The 27,288-nt window shown below is 34.4% G+C and overlaps 1 long non-coding RNA gene across 2 annotated transcripts; it reads right to left on the bottom strand.

Moving 5' to 3' along the window:
• Positions 1-319: 319 nt before the first annotated feature.
• LOC140619949 (uncharacterized) lies at positions 320-20,744 on the bottom strand. 2 transcript variants are annotated; one of them, XR_012019711.1, is made up of 4 exons: positions 20,720-20,744; positions 14,544-14,642; positions 9,482-9,623; positions 320-643 (listed from the first exon to the last, which is right to left on the bottom strand). It is a non-coding gene; the product is annotated as an uncharacterized lncRNA (long non-coding RNA). The 2 variants fall into 2 exon arrangements; XR_012019710.1 differs by lacking the exon at positions 20,720-20,744 and adding an exon at positions 20,559-20,710.
• Positions 20,745-27,288: the final 6,544 nt, after the last annotated feature.

Genomic DNA, 27,288 nt, shown 5'->3' with positions numbered 1-27,288 from the left:
TTTCTTTCTGTCCAGATAACGCGAATAACCTCTGAGAGGAAATTGTGATGTGGTAGGTGTCATTGTTGCCTAATGCCACACTCTTGCATATCTGTCTCGACTTTGGCCCAGCATAGCTACCTTGATTCATTTCTATGACACACAGTAGTCATTCAATAAATGTTTGTTGAAGAACTGACTATTCTAACAATAATAGCTATGATTTACAGCACTACCTGCCAAGAACTCTTCCAACTATTCATCATATGTTAAACACCTTAATCTTTTCAAAAACAAAACCAACAAATAATCACCCAAAGAGTTTACATTTTTCATCCATTTTTATTGTTTTATGTTGAGGTTCTTGTTTTAGTCTGGGACATTTAACTTTTTGTGAGATTTAGAGGAAAGTAGATTCTACATCCTACTAGAAAGATGAAAAACTCAGATAATGGCTTTCCCAGCTTCCCTTGCAGCTTTGGTTTGAACAGATACTCTGTGTAGACACATACACCGTGGATATTAAATTGAAAACTAGAGACAAAAAGAAATGTAGTGCCATAAAGAATCAGGAACTGGAGTGTCAGCTACAACCAGCTTAATTTCCCAAGAGGATCCTGTCTTGTTGTGGAAACTGCAAAACCTCTTTCTTGCTGTGGGTATCCTAAAAAGAAATCATAAACAGATTGTCCTTTTGTTTCCCTTTGTTCCACCTTAATTGTTTGAAATTGGTTCTCTAGGTTCTTAGCTACATAATACTAGTTATCTTTAATCCACCATAGTATATTTCTGTTTCTTCAATGTCTTTGATTGATACACTTGATACACAATCTAAGGTATTGATACCTTAGATCAATAGAGACATTTAAACTTAATACCCCACTGGGATGCCTGGGTGGCTCAGCAGTTTAGCATCTACTTTGGGTCAGGGCCTGATCCCAGGTCCGGGGATCAAGTCTCACATCAGGCTTCCTGCAAGGAGCCTGCTTCTCCCTCTGCCTATGTCTCTGCCTCTCTCTCTCTTTCTCTCATGAATAAATAAATAAATCTTTAAAAAATTAAATTAAATTAATACCCTCATTAATAAAATTAATTAAATAATTTTATACTATATTGATCACATGTCCTGATCCCTGCAGAAGTACAATAGCAAAGTCCTTATGATCTCATTGCATAGTAGCTGAGTTAAGTCATAGTCATGATTAACTGATATGCAACTAATAAGTAAGAAGAAATAAAGTATTCCAGGAATTCACTGAAAGGAAAGATTATTAATCAGGAATTTTCTGGAACAGTTGAATAGGAATTAGGAAGCTGACGTGTCCTTAAAGGGTAGGAATTCAGACCGAGGGAGGGAGTACCATGAACTGACCAGTCCAGTGAGATGATTCAGAGTCTATCCTTCATTTTGGCAGGAGGAGATTAAGGAAGACTTAGGAGAGACCACAAGCTTCAGTGAATATTTGGACCAAGTATATAATATGAGGGTGTAAATAAGCCAACATATGACAACACCAATGATACAGTTTGTGGTGATAATGCCTCAGTCATTTTATTTTCTGTTTTTCAGACAAAGTGCTGATAAAAGAAAGTTGCAGATAGTAGTTTAAGACCCTTCTCCAAAGATATTTGGTCTTTTTTATATAGTCCAAGGTGTATTGTGAAAATTTATAAGGAGTGACATAATCAAATAAGTAATTCAGGAAGTTCAATCCAAAGGTGGTCTTTAAATAAACATGGAAACAAAATTACTCAAGTTCCTCCTTTTAAGCAACGTTAAGAATTATCTGTGGAGAGGTGCCTGGGTGGCTCAGTCAGTATTATAATTATCCAGCTCTTGGTTTTGGCTCAGGTCATAATCTTGGGGTCATGGGATTGAGCCCTGAGTTAGGCTCCATGCTCTCAGTGTGGAGTCAGTGTGAGATTCTCTCCCTGTCTCTTTGCCTCTCCCTATCCCCTGTGTTCTCCCTCTTTCTTTAAAATAAATAAAATATTCTAAAACTTTAACTATGGAAAAGGAGTCATTATTAGATTTGAACTCTACTTTTTCACCTCTTTTGTTTTGCTCCTTCACATGAGTCAGTTTGTGGTGTTTCCCTCCTTTTCCATTCACATTCCAGAATTATTTGTAGTTCATCTTAAGTTGCCATGCAAAGATACCCAAAATGCACTGTCTCAAACATTGTAGAAGTTTATATGTCACCCATGTAACAGATCCTTGTGGGTAGGTAATATCTGCTCTGGGATTTACTTCAGGGACCATCACCAGTCGGGCAGCTCCATCATCAACAACATGCAACTTCCAGTTTGTTCCAATCATCACATTTTCAGTCAGCCGGAAGAAAATTAAAGGGATCTATCCATAGCAAGTGCATTTTTTTTTAAGAAAATAAGGTTGAAATTCACTTATGCTCACATTCCATGAGGAAGAACTTAGTTGTATAATCACAGGTAAGACTGAGTAGTTTGTCCCAGAAATCAAGTGCTCAGGAAGGAGACTTGAGGAGGTGAGATCTGGGCAAACTCAAATCTTCACCTTTGCTTTCCTTAGTCTTCTGTCGACATAAACTGAAGGGTAAATGATGAACTCACTTTCCTTCTGGGTTCCTCATGAAGATGTAGTGATAGAGATTTCAAAATAGTAAAGTCTGTATTCCATAGTAGCTTCATAGAAAAAGGGAGTCTGTAAATTAAGTTGGATTTTTGCATTGAATTTTCCAGTTTACTGTGGTTTTCTATATGGAAGAATATAATTCTGAACATTTTATTTTTTAGTCTTTTTAAAATTGAGATATAATTGATATATGATATATTAATTTAAGGTTACAATATAATGATTCAGTATTTATATGTATTGCAAAATGATTACACAATAAGTCTAGTTAATACCTATCACTATATACACGTAAAAATTTTTGTGTGATGAGAACTTTGAAGATCTACTCTCAACAAGCTTGATTTTTAACTTTTAATTTTGATGTTCTGAATCTCAATATTTTCTAGCAAAATATCAATGCTTTTATTGATACCTGAGGATATTTTATTTTATGTGTATCATACCTAACAGAAATTGAGAGAGGAAAATGGCTTTCTCTGCTCTTTGTTTGTTGTCTTAAATTTATTTGAAGGATTTTGTTTGATTGCTTAGTTGGTTGATTTATTTGGTTAAAAGGATAAGAAATGGAAAGCTTTAGCAATATACCTCAAGTCACAATTCATTCCTTTCCTCAGATGAAATAGGATATTTTTAACTTTATTTCTGTGGTATCTGCCCTCTGAGAGGTCCCAGAGGATTTCTGTCTGCTGATATTCATAGCCATTAGGAGTCCGTCTCCCATGTGTAACAAATAGGGTATTACAGAAATGATGAAGTGTGACTTTTGAGGGTAGGACATAAAAGGTATGTGGGTTTTGTCTTTCTGTGTGAGGACAAGAGCATGTCATGAGACAGGTGAAAATTAGCCAGTACCCCACAAGTGAGATGCTACCATTTAGAGGTGGATCTCTCGCACAATGTCATGTCTTCAAATAACTACAATCCTGGTTGCTTCTACACTGTGTGTCATGAAATTACCCAAACTAGAAACACCCAGCTAAACTGCTTCTGGATCCCTGACTCACAGAATCTATGAGATAAATAACAAATATTTATTGTTTCAATCTACTGAGTTTTTAAATAATTACACAGCAATAGAAAACGAATGGAATCCCCAACATATCAATAGCATTTTTTTCTCTGTATATAGACCTATTTTTTAATTCTCTATTCAGTATAATTTTGAAGTTTTCATAGTTTTCCCACTGAATGATGCTATTCCTTATGTATGCATTCTCCCATAGAGGAATCAGTGGGTGAGTTTTTCCTATAGACCGGATTTGGGCGACATGTTGTCATTGATTGAAAATTGAAGCACATGTTTCTTTCCAAAAAGCCTACCTGGAAGAGCAAAGGGAATCACCAAGTTGCAGAGTCTGAGAAAGAAATGGTAACAAACAAGTCAAAGGAAAGAGCATCACCAGCAGGAAGAGAATTGCAGGTGAGATACTACCCAAAATATGCATAGATTACCCAAGGATCCTTTGAAAACACCAATGAGAGAATACTCTTTAACAATCTATCAGGCTCTAAGAGTGTGATGCTAGCTCACAACATCACCAATTATAAAAGTATTTCTGTTCATCCTTCCTCCCATCCCTCCACTCCAAAATTTGGTGGTAGGTATGGATTCCAAATAACTGTTTCCAAGGTAGCACCTTAGGAGAAAAAGCCAACTGTTCTTTTATCACAGACTTCCCCACTGCATGCATCTGAACTGAGAGGTGGGAGTGGGAAAGCTCTTTGATCTTGAGTCAAGTTCAAAGTTTGATTTTGACATGGCATTGGGAATTCTAAGAGTAAATACAGTTTACATTACAGGGGGAAAATGTGATAATTGAAGCCATAAGAATAGAGTTTTCTATATTTTATCCAGTAGCAGTGGAAAAATGAGCTCCCTGTATCTATGTAAAGAAAGAATGGGAAACCAAAGTAAAATTGCCTTATGATTAAGTCCCTGAAGTCATATATTTCACTATAATAGTTTGACGGAAAATGTGCAGAATTACATAGACCAAAAATAGACAATTTGATTGATGCAACTCTTTCCTGAAAACATGCATGGCAAAATAATCATTTTTTGCTTTAAACATAACTAAAATGAAGTAACATATTTTATAAAACTAAATAGCTATTTTCCTTCTGTATTTTATTTTGTGAAGCTAGACATAATGTAAGGGAGGGGTGTTTTTCCTTCCTTTCTCAGTGTAATTAGTTGGCAGAGTTTGATAACTGGACATAAAAACTCCATAAAAATTTTCCAAGCACATTCCACTCCGCTGTATTTCTTTGCAGTTTTTAGTCACATTCTGAGGAGCATAAATAGATGTATTACCTTATTTACATAATGGAACCATGAAGTCAGCACAGCTATTGCATAGGCTATCATGTCAGTGAGAGCTTTAGAGACTCAACTCAGGTTTAAGAAGAGATTCCAATATGCATTCAAATCAGTCTGCTATATATACAGTTTTTTTTTAATTTCAAACAAGAACCTCGAAATGGTTGAACTAAATTGATTTCTAGCCCAAGCAAACTTGTTTAAGTTGATAGAATAGCAAGAAACATATAGCATACAATATTTTTACTTCAGTTTTACTTTATTCTGAAAGATACTATGATAAAAATTTTTTGATATTAATCTAGTATGTTGCAAACTCCTCCACTAAATTAAAAGGTTCCATCTTCAGTGTCTCTATACTTACTAGATTTCATGACTAAGTTAAAAATGCATATGTTAGGAAAAAGAGAATCTGTAAATGATCAGTTTTAAGTATATGCATTTTAATGTTTTCATATAGTCACAATGTAGAAAAAAGGTCATTATATTTATAGTCTAAGCAGTGTGAGTTTTATAGAATCATACTTTAATAGTAAAGCAGTTAATTTCTTTGATTGATTAGATAATCTTTTATGGAACTGACTTCTTAAAACTAACATAAAAAATAAGGAGATCCAGAATTAGGAAATAGCTGTATTCACATATTTATTTCCAAAAACACCAAATAAGGGATTCCTGGATCAGTCAGTTAAGGAACCGATTCTTGATTTTGGCTTGGATGGTAATCTTGAGTCCTGAGATCTGGCCCCCTTGGGCTCTGCACTCAGCATTCAGTACAGAGTCCACTTAAGATTCTCTCTCCTCTCTCCCTCTGCCCCTCCCCCTGTCATGCTCTCTCTCTCTCTCTCTCTCTCTATCTCTAGCTTAAATAAATAAATAAATCTTTAAAAGTGAGACCAGATAAACTTTTAATATTGCAAATGCATCGTGGTTTATAATTACTCATCATTTAAAAGCTATAACTGTAAAAAATTGAAAACAAACACAGAATCATGGAATGACCAAAGTGGAAGAAACTTTAAACTCATTAGGAGAAGGCAAGATCCAAAGAGCAGATGGATTCTTTAATAGCAGAAGATAATGGACTTGACTGACAATATTTATTAAACAATATTAAAAATTCACACAATTATGAATTATTAAGCTGCTGTATTGTTTAATTCATATAATCTTTACTTGACCTTACAGTTGTTGGCTATGTTTTATGATCCAGTGAAAGCAAAACATCCTTTCATGTTTTTCCTCTCTCCTTATTCTTTAAAAAAAAAAAAAAATTAAGAGGAAATAACATGTTGTCTGCTAGGATCCATGTCTTGATAACCTTTTTTACCCCTACTCAAATGTGAATAGTGTTCATCTGTATCATTATAGTAACATTGCTGCAAGGTGCTCCCAGAAAATTAGCATTATCCTTCCTTAATGTACATCAAAGCCTATTAAATTTACAATGGACTCTCCACCTACAGCTTCTGCCAATTTTAGCACAATCTCTTCTTAACACAACTCTTTAATTTTAAGGTTAAATATATGGTAATATAAACCTTGCCCTATACCATAAGATGCAAAGAAGTTACAATAATAATTTTCTTGATTATACTCTAAATATAACGTATCTAAATTCTATTTGTATACCAGTTTAGAAAAGAATTGAAGAGTTATTTCTGTGCTTTAGAATGAAGGCAAGTTGAATTGGTCCAGAGTCTAACTTGAGCTTCTGTGGAATTGAAGATATGCAGATTTTACTGGATTAGGAAGGAAAGACAGTGGCATAACTGATTTTAAGCAACACAAACTCTTTGGGTCTCAGTTAAAGCATGTTAAAATATGCAACATGAAGATAGGTAAAAATTCTCACCTCATGAAGTTGTTTGAGGAATAAGAGAACTTACCTAAATATGTCCAGGACACTTTCTGCTGATTTGTATCATTCAATATTTTTTTCCAATTCCTTCTGCATCAATAATTGTATTTTTCCCCTTTGGAATTTTTTATCAACTCTTTGGTTGTTGGTTTATAAATGAATTATGTATGTGAGTTATATACTTTTTTGAAAATGATTTCTTAAAGAACTCTTGGTAATTATTTTTTACAGTAATATTTTTCATAAAACAGATATTTTAATAAGATTTCTCAATATATTTATTACCATATACAAAAAAAATATTTCTAACAAAGCAAAGAATTATAAATTATAGAATTCAATTATTTATAGAATTAGTTATGTGTTTGATAAATTCATATTATAATGTAATCTAAGGACTGGTAAATTGAAGGAAATTACTATACATCAAACTCATTATATCAGTATTCAATACGTTTTTACAAAATAATTATATTAGTATGAATATTCACTGTATCACCATACATAACAGAGGTAAGAACTTCAAACATATGACTTTACAATAAATTTCTTTTTCCCAGATACTGTAGATGTTCTTATCCTATCACTTTCAAATAGTGCATATTTAAAAAAATAGCTCCACTGCATAACACTATAGTAGAATGTATATTCTTATATGTTATAATTCACAGAAATAAATATATTTGGGCTTTATTGATTCCTGGATCTCATTTCAAGAACAAAGAATAATTCCAAAATTAGAGTAACTTGACTTGATGGCCTAAAAGCTTTTGATGAAATTTGTTTATCTTTCTGAGATCAATATTCTTATGGGAAATAGTCAGTATATGCTGGGGTAAATTCTCCTAACATGTAAGGTCATTATTTTTAGTTTATCTCAAGATTTTTTTTTAAAGCCACTTTATTGATGTATAATAGACATAAAAAGTTGTATATACTTAGGGTATGCAACTTGATGAGTTTGGATACAAGTATATATCTGTGAAAACACCACTGCAATCAATGCCATACATGTATCCATCACAACCATGGGTTATTATTATTTTTTGTTATTGAGGAGAACACAATATGAAAACCATCCTGTTAGCAAATTTTTAAGTATACGATAAAGTAGCCTATGATGTATAGTACATCTCTCAGACTTATCCAGCCTGCATAAATGAAACTTTGTACCTTTTGATGGACAACTTCTCCATCTCTCCATCCCCTTTCCTCACAATGTCTGGTAACGATCATTCTACTCTCTATTTCTATGAGTTTGACTATCTTAGGTTTCTCATGTAAGTGGGATCATGTAGTAATTGTTATTCTCCATCTGGCTAATTCTATTTAACATAATGTCCTCTAGGTTCACCCATGTTGCCACAAATAGTAGGATTTCCTTCTTTTTTAAGGCTGAATAATATTCTATATTATATAAATATTACATTTCCTTTATTCACCTGTTAATGAAATTTAAGTCCCTTTCTATCTTAGCTATTGTGATTGTTCTGAAATGAACATGAAAATCAGATACATTGTTGAGACCTTTCTTTCAATTCTTTTGGATATACCAGAGGGGGCATGGCTGAATCACATAGTAGTTTATTTTTAATTTTTTGAGAAAGCTCCATACTGTTTTCTATAGTGTCTGCACCAATTTATACTAACAGTGTACAAGTTTTCTCATTTTCGCATTTTCACTAACGCATGCTATATTTTGAGGATTTTTAAAAATAGTATCCTTCTATCAGGCGTTAGGTGATATCTTATTATGATTTTAATTGATATTTCCCTAATAATTAGTGATGTTGAACATCTTTTTATATACTTGTTAGTTATTTGTATTTCTTTGGAGAAATGTGTGTATTTATGTCCTTTGCCCATTCTAAAATATTTTCTTCTTCTTTGTTAGTAAGATTTAAATGTCCCTTATGTATTTTGGATATTAATCTTTTATTTTGGATATTAATCTTTTATCAGATGCATGATTTGCAAATATTTTCTTCCATTCCAAAGGTTGTCTTTTCACTTTGTTGATTGTATGCTTTGATCTGCAAAAGCTTTTTCATTTGATATAATCTTAGTTGTCTATTTATGCTTTTTTGTTGCCTAGCTTTTAGGGTTGTATCCAAGAAATCACTGCCAAGGCCAATGTCAAAAGGTTTCCCCCTATATTTCCTTTTAGGAATTTTTTGGTTCCAGGTTTTTCTTTTAAGTCTTTTTTTTTTCTTTTAAGTCTTTAATCCATTTTGAATTGACTTTTGTACATGGTGTAAGATAGAAATTTACAACCTCCTAAGACTAAATGAAGAAAAGATGGAAAATTTGAAAAGACCAATAGCAAATAAGGAGAATGAATCAGTAATCAACAACTTCTCGACTAAGAAAAGCCCAGGATTAGATGACTTTATAGGTGAATTCTATCAAACATCACAGAAGAAATTTCTACCTCAACACAGCAAAAACCATATATAAAATGCCCACAGCTAACAAAATAATAACAGAAGTAGAAAAAGAATCCTAAAATCCCTAAAGACTCCAACTCGTGAAAGCAATTTTGTAGAAAAAGGACAAAACTGTAGGTATCACATTTCCTGGTTTAAAGCTATATTAAAAAGCTACATTAATCCACATAATATGGTACTGGTATAAAAACAAATATATAGGCCAATGGAACAGAAAAAAGACCAGAAATAAACCCACACATATATGGTTTACCCACCTTCAACCAGGGCTCCAAGAATACACAATGAGGAGAGGATAGTCTCTTCAATAAATAGTGTTGAGGAGAAATGGATTTACATGCAAAGAATGAAATTGGTCCTCAAATTTCTTTATAATTCCATGCCACAGCATGTGAGAATCTAGAAAGAAATTGACTTGTTCTTTTATTCAAATAAGGCACTTTCTATTTCTTTTGAACAAGCCTCAATATATTCTTACTTAAAAGAGGTAAAAATATAATTCCTAGTCTACCAGGTTAGTTGGTTTCATATTTCTTAATGTCTTCTGTATCTTAACTAAAAATAGATATTCCTGACTTGCCATCCTGTCTTACTAATTTTTTTCTTTTCAAAACACTTTTTTCCAATTCTGATATTTTTATAACCATCAAGCTCATATTATAATAATGGAGTTAATTAAATAATTTTTACTTTAAGAGTGAATACATATCCTTGATATAGAGACTGTTGGCACCAAAATCTAATAGGAAGTGGCTAGAAAAAATCAGGAGGTAGATTTCATAATGACGCTGGCATTTAGTACCTAGAAGTCAGGGATGCTAAATGTCATGTAAGGAGAGACAATCCTAAAGAGCAATGATGTTTCCTTTCCCCACCAAAAAATGCTAAATATTACTTCATTAAGAACTAAGCTGAGCGGTTTAGCGCCGCCTTCAGCCCAGAGTGTGATCCTGGAGTCCCGGGATCCAGTCCCCAGTAGTGCTCCCTGCAGGGAACCTGCTTCTCCCTCTGCCTGGGTCTCTGCCTCTCTCTCTCTCTCTCTCTCTCTCTCTCTCTGTTATGAATAAATAAATTTAAAAATCTAAAAAACAAAAAACAACAAAAAAAGAAATATTGAATATAAGGCCCTTAAATAGACTTTCATTTGATTTTTCCACTTCATTATTAATGAGATCAATGTTTTCCAAATTTTTGTGACTACTAGATGATATTAATTATAATTTGGGGGGATATGTGGGATTTATTATCCTTTCAATAATAATGTTTATAGTTAATACAAAGAAATACAAATTAACTACCTAGACATACTAAAGATTTGATTTATGTAATTCTTTGGCTTAGAGGAATTAGGAAAGAAATGTGTTTTTTTTAATATTTTATTTATTTATTCATGAGAGACAGAGAGAGGCAGAGACATAGGCAGAGGAGAAGCAGGCTCCCTGCAGGGAGCTTGATGTAGGATTCAATCCTGGGACTCCAGGATCATGCCCTGGGCCAAAGGCAGGCACCAAACCTCTGAGCCACCAGGAGCCCCGAAAGAAATGTTTTAAATGTAAGCATAAATAAAATATTAAATCAATTAAAATCAGTGGTAGGTAGATGTGACAAAAATAAACAAATTATGGTAAACAAATTATGTCTGCTTAGGAAACTGAATTTGGGTTATATGTATGTGTGTGACAGAGGGAGAAATAGAGACAGAGAGTGTTATAGTAACTCATGTTTAATAAATATGATGACATAAGTATTTGTACAAACCCAAACAAAACATTATTTTCCCATTAAGTCCATATTCTCCCCCCACACATATGTTATGAAGAAATACATTTCTGAGGTTGTTAATGAAGCAAATACACATCACAGTTTGATAGTTTATAAAAATCAAGAGTGCAAACATTAACTTTATCATGACATACTAACCATAATCTGGTTTTCTATCCCTTTTTGTGTTTGTGGTTAAAACTTTAATCTTGCCCGTGCTGCCTCTTTTGGACAATACTGGCTCGAAATGCAGAACTCTTTCCCTCACTGCTTACCATTTCTTCTGCTCAGTGATTTTCTAAACTGCGAAGGGGCAGGCATGGCCTTGAAAGTGCGTTGCTACCTCTTTAGACATCTTTTCTCTGCTGCTTGAAAGTAGCTTTCCCCCTTTAGCGCTCTTCGTAGTGCGTTTGCGTTCTCTGCTGACATGTATATTCAATATATGTCTTTTGGTTAGCAGGTCCATGCATTCTGTTCCTCCTCATATTGGCCACAGATATTCTTGCCAGATTATTTCTGATTCTTCCTGAGAGATTAAGGGCTTTTAGATTCTTTTCTAGCATTTCCTATAATGCACACTCTTCTGTGAAGTTGCACCAAGTCTCATCTTTCTAGATATGTAAGTCTTTACTATTCTTCGGCTTATGTGTCATGTTTAAATAATTGGTCATATTTAAATGTCCTTGAGCACACTAAAAGGTGAGGCATGACTCCACTAATTTCTGATGATCTCCTAAACTCTTCTAGAATTTCTACTGCTACAGCACTTCTACCATCTTCTTTAAGAATTCTGTAACGAAGGAAACACAGGTGACAGTACTCCCCACCCAAACTAACAGTTAAATTCTCATGATTTTCTTTTTCAATACTCTTCAACGTGTCTGGCCCTAGTTCAGTAATTTTCTATACCTTTTTTTTCTGCACAAAAGGAAATGTCTTTGTACCATCTTGCATTTCTCCATACTTTGTGCTTTAGGCAACACAGTTTACTAAACTTCAATTTGGTAGTCAAAGCTAAGCTTATTGGAAATAAATGTTCTCAAAGTCATTGCAAATGTGTAACTCTCTCTCTCTCTTTAAAAAAAATAAAAATAAAAATAAAAATAAAAAAGACTTTTTTTTTTATTTGCGGTGGAGGGGCAAAGAGAGACAGAGAAAGAATCTTAAACAGACTCTCTGCTGAGCAGGGAGTCAGACACAGGGCTTGACCTGAGGCTCCATCTCACCACCTGAGGCCATGACCTGAGCAGAAATCAAGAGTCCAATGCTCCACAGACTGACTAACCCAGGTGCCCCTACAAATGTATCAGTCTTGCAATCAAAATCCAAGTTGCATTTCAACACAGTTTTGGAACTCAAGGACAGTAATTTCACACAATTTTCAAACTGAATTCCTTTAGGATTCTCTGTTCCCTAGGACAATAAGGCTTCAACCATGGTCAATTATTAATAGCCAAAGGCTAGCATAAAGGAAAGCATTTGCCAAAAAAGAAAGATATAGGGGTGCCTGAGTGGCTCCGTGGTTGAGCATCTGCCTTTGGCTCAGGGCGTGTTCCCGGTCCAGGGATCGACTCCCACATTGGGTTCTCCTTGAGGAGCCTGCTTCTCCCTCTGCTATGTCTCTGCCTCTCTCTCTGTGTCTCTCATGGATAAACAAATAAAATCTTTTTTAAAAAAAGAAAGATATGTATTAATTCAAAATATTCCATTGTTGTAATCAAAATCAAATATGTTGTCGAAAACAAAAAAATATCAGACATGTTCACTCTTTTCTTATACAGTGAAGATAATTTCTCTCCCACGTCAATAACAACAAAAAGAAGTGATGAAAATAAAGTAGGTGAGGAAACAAATAATTATCTAAGTATATTTGTTCTAAAAAGAAATGGCATGAAAATATAAGCACTCCAGGGACAATGGCATACCTACCAGTGGTATTCCAAAATAAGGGCTTATAAATTAGAGAATTTTGCTTCTCCTCACGGTCCATCAGATGATTGATTCTATTATTAGTCGGTCAATTGAGTTCTGGGCTAAAATTTGTGGTTGGTTTGTGTGTTTGTTTGTTTGTTTTAAACCAGCATTGAAAAAAAAAATAAAAAAATAAAAAAAATAAACCAGCATTGAAGTGGGCTTGATTGTAGTTCTAAATAGCACTAACAGGATTATATTAATTTTTCTCCACAGTATCCGTAAGTTAGGCTCTCAGAGCCTTTCAGTGTCTTTGGGTTTGTTTTGTTTTTATTGTTTTTTGTGTGTGTTTTATTTATTCATGAGAGACACAGAGAGAGGCAGAGACATAGGCAGAGGGAGAAACAGGCTCCCTGCTGGGAGCCCGATGTGGGACTCGATCCCAGAACCCCGGGTCGTGACCTGAACTAAAGGCAGACTTTCAACCACTGACCCACCCAGGCATCCCTCAATGTTTTTAACCTATATGCCTACTCATTTAATATTTAGAATAAAAATAAAGAATAATGTCAAATAGGTTGCAATCCCTACTTGATGCGACAAAGATATTTAAATACATACATATATACCTGCGTGCACACACTATAACATACCTGAAGAATAATTCATTTTTTGACCTTTTCTGTGATAGCAGAACTCAAAAAATAATGGTCTTGCTCATGATCCAATTGTCTAATGTTCTCCTGATTTCTGCATAATTCCATGAATGATTCTGTTATAAAGCAATTTCTGTTCATGGAAATGTAATTCAAGTAAACAGAAATCCAGTTATGCTTCACTAGTAACTACTGAAATCTAAGCCAAAAAATTAACCTTTTGACCTTACTTTTCTGCATTGAAAATCTTTTCTACAAATACGATTAGTAAAGTTAATTTCATAATTTCACAGTAGTTTAAACCTAATCTAGTCACTATGGATGAGCAAAACCAATTTAAAAACAAGTGTTTGTAAACACAGCACATTTAGCTTTAATAACTGTTATTTGGAGGAAGAGTCCTTCACATATTTTGAAACCCTCCAAACTACTGGATCTGTTTTACTGCTTGTGGATCATATAATCTGTAAGCCTCTGTTGACATAGATAGAGTTCAGGGCAGGCTGCCCCAAAATACGCCACTTTGGCATATTGATTATTTTAAATTAAAGTTTCTTAAGAAACAGCCAGTGCAAAGAGGGCAACATGACCCTTTTCTGTGCCCCTGAAAGCAGGAAATAAATCTCCCATGGGAGAGCTACCTTCCCTGTATCAGGAGACATCCTTATCACCAGAGATAGGAAATTCAGGGCCAGGAAGGCTATATAAACAAATCTTGTTACTTCACTAATTTACTGCCCCAAGCCCAAACTTCTTTGTCTTGTCAGTTCTTCACAAATTTATTATTTCTTTGTCTAAAAGATATAAAAGCTGTCTGCTTTAGTCACTTCTTTGAGTCTTATATTTTTATGAACTCCTATAACATACAAAATTAAGTTAGTTTTTTTCTCCTGTTAATCTACCTGTCAATTTAATTATTAGCCCAGCCAAAGAATCAAGAAGGGAAGAAAGGAAGCGTTTTCTTCCCCTATACATATTTAAAACTGTTTACCTGCGGTGGATTTTAAATTGATGTTTCAACCAGAAGGATCTGCAGCTTTCAGCTATTCAGAAGAAAATACAGCTTGACCTCTTTGGGCTTTAACAAATCCTATGAAAGATATTTTTAAAATGTGATCTCATAGTTACCTTACAATACATATTTGTGTTGTGAACTGTCTGACCTTAGAAAACTGATAACCTCCTAACAGTAAAATGGGAAAAAAAAAATCTCCTATCTGGCATTAGGAGTTTATGTAGATAAAATAAGATTATACCTATTATAACATTTTAGAAATGAATATCCTTTGTGCCTCTCAGATATTATTAAAGAAATCTTAATATAATCTTTTTACAAAATAGTAAAGATCACATTATCTTCAGTTTAAAAAGCCTTCAAAGGCTCCTATAATATTCCAGATTCAGTGCAGATTCCTCAACCTGGCATTTGCCCTCCAAAAAAAATGGTCACAACCCACTTGTACAGACAGGTGTGTGCTATTACCTATGCAGATACTGAACTGCATCCATCATCAATAGTGCAAGTACATGTCTCATGACCTGACATCTCAGAATCTTTTTTTTTTCATGATAATACCTTTATCCTAAACATATCTTCCATCACTAGCCACAGGAGCTACCTTATTCTCAATTCTACCCTCCACATCTAGTAAAAGGGCAGCCAAATAATAGGAATTCAGCAAATTGCAATTGAATGAAACTTCTATTACTGGGGCACATGGGTGGAGTGGCTGAGCGTCTGTCTTTGGCTCAGGTCATGATCCCAGGGTCCTGGGATCGAATCTCACATCAGGCTCCCTGCAGGAAGGCTGCTTCTCCATCTGCCTATGTCTCTGTTTCTCTCTGTCTTTCATGAATAAATAAATAAAATCTTAAAAAAAAAAACCTTCTGTTACTAACAGTAGCCAGTCTTATACCTGTCTCCTGATTTTTATTGGATGTCTAGTTTCCAAAAGATTTTTTTAAAATGCTTCCATCTTAATTATTTTCCTTTCTGAAGTCAAGTCACATTCCCAAAGTTAGAAGTCATGAAATGAAGAACAAGGAAATAAGCCCAGGTCTTTTCACCACCCACCGGGCTTACTTCTAAAATATTCTCCTGATTATGCACATCCAAGTTATATATCATTACGTCCTCATTATAGTATCTTTTCTAATTCTTTGATATCTGTAAAGTTTGAGCTCTTTTTATTATAACAACCTTCGAAGCCCATGTGTAAGCCACAGAATCATAATCAGTTCTCTTGCTTTGGACCTGGTTTTGGAAAATTCTACACAGTTGAAAAATCTAGTGAGGGTGTTAGTTAATCACACACTTGTGACGAAGATCGGCCTTCTCCCTTTGTGGAAGGTCACCCTCACTGAGCCTTTAGCCAGCAGGTCCCAAACGGAGTGACCCGAGAAAGAGGGGATGGAAATGACAACCTCAGACTGGTTGATAATGTGCTTTATGTATTGATACTGAGTCTCCCAGAGTGTAAATCCTAATGTAAAATTTAAAAGAGAAATATATTCTGTGTTCTGGCTTCTTTGGCTCCTGCAGTACAGATAGAGGAATAAGCGTCTGGCACTCTAATGCACTTGAATGAAACTTTGTTTCAGGACTGAATGAACTAAAGAAAACGCAAAGTAGAGGACTTTTTTTTTTTTTTTTTTTTTCTTCCTGGTGCAAGATTGTGACAGAGGCAAAGTGGTTTTGGACCTGGCAGCTGTGGAGGCTTTCTGCGTTGGCAGATTCTTGATTACAGAGGAGGCGGTAGTTCCCTTGGGTGAGCAACTTTCTGTATTGTGGATCTGTGCGTAATTCCACAAAAGCTCAGCTTTGAGTCATTTTCCTCAGGCAAGCCCACAATTCTCTCTATATCTTAAACCCATTTCTGTTCAAATGAGACTAGATGTTCTTCTCTGCAACTAAGAAATTTAACCAACGTAATAATTGACAGCAGAAGTGATTGCATGCACAAATTCTCAAATGAATAATCTGGGATTGAATGGCTGGCACGCAGGTTTCCCCTCATATCTGAGAGCAAAGCATTCCTATGACATTTTGGTAAGCCTAAATGGTTAAAGCAAAAAAGTAATTACCATTCATTTACATGGGAAAATTTTTGAGCTTTCCAACACCCAAAAAATATCCTCTCTTAGGCTTTTCTGATATCATAGGAACATCTTGCTAAGGGAATGACAAAATAAATCGAGATACAGCACAGATGCTTAGGGGCACAGTTTAAACTATGGCAGCTTGATGCTGAGATGCTGAGTGTAGTTCTCAGGAAAGGACCACGGGGTGAAAGCCACTCTCACTGCTTGGGGTGTGCGCTGCCTCCATAACGCCCTGCTGCAAAAACAAAGCAACACAAAATGAAACAAAAAAAACACTGAATGCTATTTTTGCTTTTTGCTGCCTTTTTCATAAAAGCAAAAATCCTCTTAGATTCCCTTGGTTAGCAAAAGCAGGTGCTAATCTGGGTCCTCTTAAAGGAGAAATGGCATAATGTGAAGTTTTGAAAAGCAGGGACCTGTATTGAGTCTAGATGATGTCATCTGTCTCTGATTGCTTTAAAATAAACTTATTTTATCACATCAAAAGGATGTGCTTGGGCTTAAATTTATTTGTATTTATCCTAGAATTACTTTCTTTCTATAAATTTAAGCTTTTCATTGTTATGGAAGAAATTTGTCAGTTAAAGTCTAAACTCATTCTGTTTTTTCTTTCCTAATATTCTAGTTAAAAAAATATGTTAGAAAAAAAAAAAGAAAAAAAAATATGTTAGGCTTTCTCATTCAACCTTTAATATGTCCTAATTATTATTCCATATTTTTCACCTTGTTGCCTCCTTTGGGGTTCCCAGGTAATTTCTTCAGTTTAAATTTTATTTTCCATTTCATTAATTCACTTTTGGGCTGTTTTTATTTTGAAGATTAACCTATCATTAAGTTTTCAATTATTATAATTTTTATTGCTAGAAATATATATATACATTTATTTTTATTGTATACATATAGAGATAAATAAATAAATATATATATATATATATATATATATATACACATATTCATGTGTAATAGGGTTTTGTTAACTAGTCATATTTGAGTTTGGGTCTTCTATTTCTTTACCCATTTTATACATATAGATCTTATCATGAACCTGGTAGTCCTAGAATTTATAATCCTAGGGGTTCATCTTCACTATCTTTTTTTTTCTATTGAATCTTAAACATATCCATCTGCTTTTTCATATGTTTAATGATCTTTGCTTGCAATGATCTATGCTTGACCTTGACTGGGAAAGTCTAATGGACATAAAGTGGAGTTTGGAGATGCCTCTCTCCACAGAGGATTAATTGCTGCTTCTTCTGGTTGGTAGCACATGTCCCTTGCCATGGGACCACTTCAGATCTGAGTTCAACACAGAGTCCAGGCTGCCTCTCACCACACTGAGCCTGGATCAATGATCTATTTCCTTACAGGGGCTATCAGTATGTATCATCAGGCAACCTTCCTCTTGAAAACTGGTTTCTTCTCCTCTGCCCAGGCTCAAGCTTTTCTTCTCTTTGATCTCATTTAACTGTGCATGTGTGTTTGTGTGAGAGAGACAGAGAGGGAGAGCTAGAGGGAGAGAGAGAGAGAGAAAGGCAGGATAACTGCCACAGAACAGTAAGCCTATTATCGACTTGCATGATGTAAGTAATATCTCAGAGTCTTCTTTTTTCAGGGTCTCATTTTCTGCCGAAGAGCCTCTCGGAATGCCCACTTGTCCATAATGCTGAAAGCAGAGTTTGTAGCTCTTCTCTGTCTATATAAGTTTTTGTCTCTTAGCAATTGCATCCAATTTATCTCCTGGGCATGAGTAATTTGCTGATGAATCTCGATATTACATCTATATCCTTAACCACTCCCTTTAATTCTGGGGTTATATATCCAACAGTCTACCAACATTTCTGTATGAATAAATATAAAACATTAATGTGCACATAGACATATAAGTACAAAGAGGACAACAAAAGAGAATGCTTGATCTTCTACCCTAGTCCTCTGCAAAATTTAGTTAAAACAAATATTTTCCCCAAACCACAAACTTCTCCTCCTCTGTTCAGCCACCCTTTGTTTCTTTCTGTGACTCTTCACATTCAATCAATCAGCCAGTGTTGTGTATTCTAACTCAGATCTCTTATCAGAACTTATCTAAACACATCATCCTTTTTCTGGCTTATGAGTAGTTTGCTAGTTGGTTTCCTTGTTTCCTCTCTTCCCTCTTTTCAATCTATTCCATAGCACCCCTTCTTGTACACAGTGAAACTAGAAATTAAAATAATCTACATGGTCTTGATCCCAATGGCTTGCAAACCTCTTGTGCAACAGTTATGCGCTTGATTCACATCACTGTAGCTCACTGGTATCTTTGTAAGCGTTCAGACCCTCGGGCACTCTCTACCCACTCCTTGTACTTCCTCCAGTAATCTTCCCACAGATATCTGCATAGCTAGTTTGTTCATTTCCTTATTGTTCTGGCTTAAATGCTGTTGTCTCACTGAAGCCTTAACTAGTTATTATGTTTTAATAAATACTCCAAGAGCATTTTCTATCCTCCTTTCCTGCTTTATGCATCTTTGCAGTGCTGAACACAACGTTGTCAGTGAATACAATGTTTGCGTGAGCTATGCATCTCTCCTAACAAATCTTTTTTGTTCAAATTAGAAAAGTCTGAACTCTGTTATCCACCACTGGGTTTCTGTCTACTATTTAGGAGCATCTTATGTGGCAAACCAAGTCGGAGAAGTAGATAATTGCCATCAAAAGTGTGACAGTCATAACTTTCAGCACGTAATAGGTTTAATTATGGAGGAGTATTGTTACACTTAAAACATCATTAAGTTTTTCAAGAGAAGGCAAAATAAAGTTTTCAAATTATTCTAAAATGAGAATTTTAATTATATGTTTATTTTTCCCCAATTACATCTTTAAAGATGACAACACTACTGACACAAGTATACTATGTCTTCAGATAGTCACTCAAGGAAACATTTACTTGGACTTTAAAATTCTGATACATTAAATATTTTACATTAACTATTCTTAGTAACATATCATAAAATTACCTCAAACAAGAAGGAAAAAAAAAGCTTCACCAGGTATACCCTTAAATTTTACACTTAAGAATTACAGAAGTAATGACTTTTTTCTGCTGCATTGTTAGTAAACCAAAATTATGACAACAGAATATTTGCAAAGATTTAGACAACTATGATTATATAAAATCTAACTAGTCCAAAAGAAAATTACAGCCCTTACTGTTAGCAGATACAAATTTTCATTGAATGTAAAAAGAGTTCACAAGTTTTAGATGTTTTATGCCCAAAAGGAGCATATTTACTATTCAGTGTGTAGGGCTAATTTGCTGACACCTGAAGTCCCAAATAGTGACTATGTTGTGCCAATTCATTTTTCTTTGGATGCCAGGATTGGCTCCAAGCTAGGGATAGCATAATTGATTTAAAAATCAAAGAAGTGGGCTTTTAATTGATTCTCATAGGGAAATCACTGGTCTTGAAAACATATATGAAAATATGGCTAATGCTGATATCTCTTCATGCTGACAGATGGTACAGGGAAGTTCATTGTACTTTTCCACCCTTGTGTATGCTTGGAAATATTCATAGTATAAAGCTAAAATTAAGAAATTGCACACAACTGTGGTAAAGTTGCAAAGAAGATATCTTAGTATTATTACATCTTCATGTTTTTACAAGTCACTGTTTGACCACTCAGTATGCTCTTGAAAATATTACCACAAAGTACATTACTTGTCAAAATATGCATGCTCACACTTAGTCAAGGCCGTTGTTGAATCTCCAAAAAGCACACTAACACACACACACACACATGCACACATACACACACATCAGGATATTTTGATATGTATTTTCTTAGCAAATTTAAAATATTGACTAGAATAATAATGTAAAATACGTTACTGTTACATATGAGCCAGATTTTGCATGCTTACTTCAAAACCTTGTACAAAGTTTGCAGTTTAAAGAGAAGACCATGAACAATTTGGAGATCCTAGGGAGCCATTTAAGATATGTACTAACAGAAATGTGTAGGCATGAATGAGAGAGTAACTTATTGAGAAGCATTTTAATAGCAATTATATTGCATGCTCACCCAAGGAAACTAGACTATATTCTTGTGATGCAATAATACATTATACTAGAATGTAAGGTTCCCAGGCTTCCAAAGCCAGACTTCCTGGTTTATCCATTGAGTTATACCTACTAAAAATCTAACTCATTTGCCTAAAAGAAAAACAGATTGGCTAAAATCTAAGATTAGCAGGCTTAAATTTTACTAGAAAAAAGTCTTGTTCTGAAACTCTTTAACAGATACTTGCCTCATTTTCATTGGCCTGCATAGTGACAGCAAGCTAATAAGTCAAATCCAGCCGATATGTCTTAGTGGATGACACTCTCCCAACTAGCCTCTGCAAATGATTATTATTAAATAATTACCTTAATTATAGGTAAAGAGGTATAAAAATGAATAATGAAGTGTGAAAATACAAAATATTAATAATAACTAAACATAATTACTCGTTACATCCTTTACAACAACTGTACAAAGCCATTATTTATTAGGACGAGCAAAACATACCATACTTATGGAAAACATTGGAATGGCACGTGTGGCTATCTAAATCAGTAGGAGTTTAGGAGGATCAGCTTCCTGCATTCACAGAGCACCTGCTGCATGCAAGGGATACATCATAAATATCCTCTCGTAACATCTCCCCAATATATTTTAGAAAAAATTGATATCATTCATTATACAAATTAAATACATGAGACTCTGGACAAGTATATTTTAAACACAACACTTTTTCTTGTTTTGCTTTGTTTGGCTGGTTTTTATCTTAAGAAGAATGTAAGCTTTAGCTCAGTTATTAGCATCTTACCATAACTCCATTTTATTTTCAAAAGATATTAGGGAATGACAATGATTATTTTGGAATAAACACTATCATCCGATGAGACCAGAGGATTGACTATTTTACTTGCTAAACAAATCATTAATAATTTTTCATTCTACATTGCAGTTATTTCTACAATGGATTATTGTTTTATTTTAAGATAAAAATTTCCAATTTAGCATACTATAGACTTTAGAATATATTTCTCTTTGATTTTTTTTCTCATTATGTTTGACTATTATTAAATAAAAATTTTACTTTGAGTATTGAACCAATGAAATAGGAAAAATAAAATGAAAAATGTATTTTGAATATTAAGTCCTTTAATATTTCACTTCAGTTTAGGAACTCCCATTGTTTATTCAGTGGTAATGTACTTTAAAGCTTATAGAACACTCTACTAAGTCCCTTTGGGTTGTTTGTTTTCCAATAATTAAATGTTAGCATTTTAGCTCTGCTACAGTTACAGTTACATATAACCATTCACCTTTACAATGTATTTCTTCATATAAGTTTCCAAAGAATGGAAAGCATGTATAAGCATTAAAACCTTGTATGAAAATCACTGTATAAGGATCACCTACCTTGACACTGAATTCTTTTTTTCCGTGAGAATACCTACCCCACAGTTCTGGTACCTTAGCTTTCTCAACAGGCTTTCATTTTAATCTTGACCACATTCCATTAAAAAGTATCTGTTTACCTGTATTTATATGTCTCCTGATCTAGAATAAAGGCTCCTTCAGAGCAAAGACTGTGTTACTTATCTTTGTGTCACTGATATTTACTCAAAGACCTTCTAGTCACATTGTGGGTACTTGAAAAATATGTTGTAAGAAGGAAGGAAGGAAGGAAGGAAGGAAGGAAGGAAGGAAGGAAGGAAGGAAGGAAGGGAGGAAGGAAGGAAGGGAGGAAGGAAGGGAGGAAGAGTTTAATATTGTGAATTAGCATACCGTATGAAAATTGTGACCTGGAAAAGAACAGTCATTTATACTAAGCATAAGGGTACATTGAAGCAGAACTATTAGACCAAAGATATGGATTAACTGTGACTTTGGTTTCACTACTACTTTCCTTTTGCAACTTTGTCTTATTGTGCCCTAGAGCTGCCTTCATTCTACTTAAAGTAACACCAGGCAAGACAGTGACCAGGAATTTTTATCCTTCATCACTTACTTCTTATTAAAACTAATGTTCTGAGATCCATTCCCCTGGCTGCTTACTATGAAGGAGAATCCATTTCTTTTGGCCCTATTTTTGAGGGTAATATTTTGCCCTGCACTCATCCCAAGTTTATGGATATTAAAATTTCTACCCACTCCACTATTAAGTTACACAGGAGACTCCTAAGGGCTTAAGAACATCCTGAAGTGTTGTGATAGACGTTTTCACAGAGTTCCTGAATATTTGATATGCAATGACTCAAAATCTAGGTAGAGCCAGATCTTGTTCATGCAATTTGTTGAACTGTCAAGCAAGCTCTCTATGAAATCAGGTAGGTTAAATAAAATATTATGTAAATACTGTATTAAATACTAAATACTGTACCAAATTCTGTATTAATATATAAATAATACTAAATAAATAAGTAAATATTGAATACTGTACTAAATACTGTATTAAATACTGTATTAAATACTAAATACTGTATTAAAACAATATCTTCTTTCGAGTATTGACTTGCATTAGGTTTTATTCTAATTGAACATGTTTTATCTCCTTTTACTTATCATTACTACTATGTTAGTTAATATCAAGTTGACAACTTATTACCTCTTCACCTTCTTAAAGGGTTCATTAAGTTAACAACTTGCTATAATTTGAGTAATATTATATTATTAAACTTATAAAATGAATTCTTTATTTTTTTTCTGTTTCTTCCATACACAGAGAAACAAAGTAGAAAGTTTGTTAAGTAAGTGGCATCCCAGGGTGAAGATACAGTTCAAATCAATAAGCCTAGCAACACTTTTACATCTTGAAATTGAGTTTCCTGCAGAGTAGTTTTTCATCAACTTTGTGCATCAAAATCAAGTTCCTTGAAAATTTCTGCAGTTTTTCAAACTTCGTTAAAAGAAGTCCCATCACTTTGAGTCATTTATTGATCATATTTGGAAAAAGATACAAGCCACAAACAAGAAGTCCAAGAAATTTATCCATTGTGGAGATTAAGTGGAGGCTGAAACTGTACTTAAATTCACAAGCGAAACAATTATATCACTTTAAAAATGTCACACACTTCAAATATGTTTACATTGTATAAATAATATTCACTAACCATATTTTTACAAAACTCTTCCATTAAGCTTTTATTATGTGCAAGGCACTGCACTAACTGCTTTATATATTTCACAAGGTACTGTGTGTGCATGTGTGCACATGTAACAAATGGTACAGACAGGGGCTCCTGGGTGTCTCAGTTGGTTAAGCATCTGCCTTCAGCCCAAGTCATGAACCTGAGGTCTTGAGATCAAGCCCCACATCAGTCTTCCATCTCAGTGGGGAGTCTGCTTCTTCCTCTCCCTCTGCCCTGCTCATGCTCTCTTCTCGCTGTCTCATGCTCTCTCTCTCTCTCTCTCTCAAATAAATAAATAAGTAAAATATGCTTAAGAAATGGCAGAGACTAAAACACAAAGAGAACAAGTAACAAGGATTCACATGGAGGTTATCAACAAAAGAATCCAAAAAGCCTATCATAAAGGATCTACAACCACTGAGAACACAGAGGTGAGAGTAAGAGGTCGAAAACAAAGGATCTCTTAATGCTAATGAATAATCTCAGCACTGACTGTCTTGTCGACTCATTGTAATTTAAGAAAAACAGGGGCACCAGGGTGGGTGCAGTTGGTTAAATATCTGACTCTTAGTTTTGGCTCAGGTGGTGATCTTGGGATCCCGGGTTGATGCCCCGCCACAGTTAGGTTCTCTCTGGGTATGGAGCCTGAGATTCTCTCTCTGCCTCTCCCTCTGCCCCTCCTCCACTCACATATGCTCTCTCTCTCTCTCTCTCTCTCTCTCAAATAAATAAATCTTTTTTAAAAGTGCTTCACAGTGGTATTTCCAGTTTCAATAAATGTTATATTATATACATATATATTTCTATATCTCTATCTCTATGTCTATATATACATATCTGAATTCTTCACCACACTGAGCTTTATGAGAATATGAACTGTGCCTATTTTCGTTGTCTAGGACTGCTGCAACAAAGTAACACAAACTTAATATCTTAAAGCGACAGAAAATTGTTCTCAAACAATTTTCAAGGACAAAAATACACAATCAAGATGTTAGCAGGACCCTACTCCTTCTAAAGGGGAGAGTCCTTCCTTGGCTTTTCCAGCACTGGTTACTCCAGGTGATCCTTGGTTTATGGCTTCTTAGCTCCAGTTTCTGACTCTTTCTTAATATTCCCTCCTCCTCTGTTTATATTCTCCTCTTCTGTCTATGTCAAATCTCCCTCTGTCTTTCTCTTATAGTCATTTGTCATTAGATTTAGGCCCTACCTTGATAATCCTAGATGGTGTCATTTGGAGATTGTTCACTTAATTACATCTGTAAAAACCCTTCTTTTCAAAATATGGAAACATGCATAGATTCTGGGAATTAGAACATGAACATCTCTTTCTAAGGTGCCACCATTCAATGTACTACACATGAATACAGGAGACAGAAATTTTGCCTTATTCACCTAGGTAGTATGAGCACCAATGAAAGGTGTTAGCACATAATAAACTATCACATTTCCAGTAAAATTGTAACAAATGACAAATTACTACTTTCATTGGTGTCAAATTATTCTCTTGGTATAGCTCAAATTTCAATGCCACAGGGCATTAGTTTTTAAATTAATAAGAAGGAATCTGGTGAACTGACATATTTTATATTATTATGATGAAATGTATTAAAATAACTGCATTCGTATGTAGGAAAACTAAATCTGCAGAATTGTTCTTCTCTTAATGAACATGCTGAAGTCATTTGATTTGTAGAAAGAGTAAGAAAATATTAAACTATAAGGCTAACAGTAATAATACTTATTATTATCATTGTCAGTAGTAGTAGTAGTAGTTCTTTAATCTTTAGGCAGGATGGATCTTGCAAGCATAGAACCAAAAACACCACAACTGCAGTGTAGACATACCTCATCACATTTTTCTCAGCCTCCCTTGAGACAAATTTGACGATCAAGTGACTTATTTCTGGCCAATGACATGTGAAATATAAACCACTTCTAAACATATTCTTGAAAAAACAGTCTTGGAATACCCCAGGTTTCTCTTCCCCTTCCCTAGCAACCTCACAATTATGAGTTTCATATTGTATCACTACATTATGAAAACAATGTGGGGTTTAGAGACCTTTTTTAGATTTGTAGTAGGGCCAATGGATGCTGTCATGTGTTCATCCCCTTGTGACATGAAAGAGAGATAAAGTTTTCTTGTTTTAAAATCAAGAGATTTGGGGATTACTACACATAACCTCATTTGTCCTGATTCAAAGAAATACCTCAACAGAAAAATGCTTTAAGGTATATGGAGGTAATTCATGACAGACCAGGTAAAGATATTTAAGCTTACTCATCAATATTTTTTTTAAAAATTAATTACAGTTTTAAAAAGTACATAGTTCACTTCAAATATTGGCAAAGTAAATAAATAGATTAATTAATTAGTTAAAAACAAAGTAATACTCTCTTTTGGTTAAAAAATAAATGAACAAAAATATTTCTTTCTAAAGGATAGTTAGCCATAGATATAAACATAATATGGGGGTGTTTTGAATGAAAATATCGTGTCCAGAAATTTATCAGAAGGAATGATTTGATATATACCAAAATTTTATATATAACAAGAATCCTGAATGCTGCATTGTTTACAATCATTAAAAAATATAAAAAGCTAAATGACGATTAATAGATAAATAAATAAATTATTGTGCAGATACAATGTGATGTATTATATAGCTTGACTTAAAAGTGTAGATTATTGGGATCCCTGGGTGGCGCAGCGGTTTAGCGCCTGCCTTTGGCCCAGGGCGCGATCCTAGAGACCCGGGATCGAGTCCCACGTCGGGCTCCCGGTGCATGGAGCCTGCTTCTCCCTCTGCCTGTGTCTCTGCCTCTCTCTCTCTCTCACTGTGTGCCTATCATAAATAAATAAAAATTAAAAAATAAATAAATAAAAGTGTAGATTATTAAATTGGGACGCTTGGGTGGCTCAGTCTTTTAAGCAACCGACTCTTTGTATCCGCTCAGGTCATGATGTCAGGTCATGATGTCGAGCTCCAAGCTGGACCTGCAGCTTACTTAAGATACTCTCTCTCTTTCTCCCCCTACTACTCCTACCCCTCTCTCCCTCTCTCTCTTAAAAAAAAAAAAGTGTGGATTATTATATTTTTAAGAGAATAGTAGTAGGTTATAAAATAAATCAGTATATTCATATTTTACTAGGAATAAATCAGCATACTCATACATAAATTATTAACAGTAATGACACTGGATTAGTTTCTAAAAGATGTTTTCACTTCTCCCTATTTCTTTTTATTGTTTGACAATATTTATATTATTTCTATAACTAGGAAAAAATTTTCAAACTTAATTTTATAAAAAGTGGACATCTCTAATGGTTTAAAAAATTTTTTGTGTGTAAAATACAGTATATCACCTTGTCAAACTGACCACAAAGTGTTAATATCAGATTGCTGTGTCACCTAGACATTGTTAACTTCTAGAGTGAAATCACTGAAAAGACAAAGAGTTATTTGA

The sequence above is a fragment of the Canis lupus genome, chromosome 28 (assembly GCF_048164855.1).
Source record: "Canis lupus baileyi chromosome 28, mCanLup2.hap1, whole genome shotgun sequence".
NCBI classification, from domain to species: domain Eukaryota; kingdom Metazoa; phylum Chordata; class Mammalia; order Carnivora; family Canidae; genus Canis; species Canis lupus.
Note: the sequence above shows the minus strand (reverse complement) of the source record. Positions and strands in the feature narration are given on the sequence as shown.